Raw genomic sequence first — 2,230 nt, forward strand, 5'->3', positions numbered from 1 at the left:
ATTCTTAATAGCTGGGGTATAATCTGTTACAATCTGTGATCAAAAATGTGCCAATATGACACGCTGTATTTCTCAGTATGAGAGGCTGTAGGCTAAATCCTCCACATTGCTCGTGAAATTCAGAAAATATATCACGATATGGAAGAACTGACAGCCTACGGTTCTGCACATGAATACTGACAGGGGACATTATGTTTTGTGCTCTGATCGAGGAGGTGGATATTGCCAGCGTGCCTGGAAATGAGAAACTCCAAAGTAAAAGTGCAAATGACACTAGAAGACTTTCCTCTTATTTTTAGAAGCTCAAATGCAGTTGTACAGTCAGAAATTAGGTGTTTTATTTCAAACTTGGTCAGGACATCAGCAGAGAATGGGTTTCCACTTTTCAGATCGTGGGCCTTTCTGCATTTAGTTTTGCCTTAATCAGCTGGACTGAGATCAGCTGATTGACTCGTAAGCTTTTACTAAGTGTGGATATCTATAAACTGCAGAATTGATCCAGCTGCTGCTGTCTTCTGTCACATCATCTATAAACACCAGTGACCAGGTGTCACTCCACATGCTAATGCATCATATCTCCTCTAATGTTTTTTTTTTACACGTCTTTTACTTTTCCTACAATTTTTTTTGTTTTCCATCATTCTGGTACATCTTAAATTTTAGTGTTATCTGTCCAAAGAGTCCTGCTCCTGAGCAAATTTCTAAAAGAAAAAGAGCCTCACTCCAGGAAAAAACTTTTCAGTAAATTGCTCAATTACATTCGAGCTCTTGAAAAAGACAGGGCCACATATTAAAGAGTTGTAATTCCAAAACCCTTCCTGCAATTTGGATGCGAATAACCTCAAATTAAAGCCGAGAGTCTGTACTTTAACTGTCACTTGCAAATGCTATGTGTCTCGGGTCTACTTGAAAAATAAAACAACAATAATCGTATCAGCAGCGTTCGTAGTGTACGGACCTAGGTGTGGCACGCAAGCCGCATGTACGCTCACGCACACGCGCGCAGGAACGGCAGGCAGACGACAGGCATTTCGCGCATTAAAGGCCGGAGCTGGAAAGGAAGGGCAGGGGCCACACTTCAGCCAAGGTTATCGCCGAGGCTCGGAGAGAGAGAGAGACAGAGATCATCTTTGTGGTTCACAGCCACTCGCTTACATGACTGTCATGCCACAAGACATTTGCGTGCAAGATGAGAGCAGCCGAGCGTAGTGGGCTGACAGGAGCAGACAGAGAGAAAGAGGCGAGAGGCACGGAGGTAAGAAAGAGAAGCCCAGGGAGACAGAGAGGGAGAGATTCAGAGGAAATGAGTGGGAGGTGGGAGCAGAGAGTGGCAGACTTATATTGTGGATCTACGTGGTATGTTTTCAAAGTGCTGAATGACACTTCCTATCACTGTGGTGAGGGAAGTGGAGCGTGTCAGCTCCGGTGAGCTCTCTCTCTCGCTGCATCTTACATGCAGAGCAATTACCACCGGCACATACCCCCCCCCCCACCACCACCACCACCTCCAACACCACCACCGCCTCACTGCAATTCAGTGAAATCAGCCAGCAGACCTGTGACTCATCAGTTAGAGTAATAGGCCTGTCCTGCTTTGGCCTCAGGAGTCTCACGGGTTGCAGGAGGCTTAAGGAGCACGGGGAGATGACTAAACTGAGTGAAGCTGTCTCGTTACAGAGGGGAGGACTTCACAGAAATCACCTCTGATATCAGCTTTAATGTTTATTAGTATGGATCAATGCTATTCATGAGACGCTAAAAGGCTTTCTTTTTTTAAACCTGCGAAGTGTCGAAGTTCCACCGTTTGCCGAAAAGCTCCACAGCAGCAGCGACAAAAGGTCAAATACCATGCTCAAGGGCACATGAGCAGCATTTGGACAGCACGGTCTGACAGGTTCCTAATGTGATGCATCTATTTAAAGGAAAAGCATAAATAAAATAAAAGGCCGAAGCGAGACGTGTCTGAGGAGCTTAGAGGGCTGCGTTGCCAGTGTGTGCTACATAAACCATTGTTCCACCAGCCCTGTGATTTGCACTAAAGGGGGTCACAGTTGGTTGCCATGGCAACCTTTCAGTATAGATGGCCTGCTTCTTTTCCAGCGGCGGTGATCATCAGCATCATTGAAGGAGCATCATTAGCGCCGAGCCCCCGGGGCTGTGTGATCAGCGGCTGGCCAGAACATTAGAGAGAGAGAGAGAGAGAGAGAGAGAGAGAGAGAGAGAGAGAGAG

Source organism: Maylandia zebra, linkage group LG12 (assembly GCF_041146795.1).
Source record: "Maylandia zebra isolate NMK-2024a linkage group LG12, Mzebra_GT3a, whole genome shotgun sequence".
Lineage (NCBI taxonomy): Eukaryota > Metazoa > Chordata > Actinopteri > Cichliformes > Cichlidae > Maylandia > Maylandia zebra.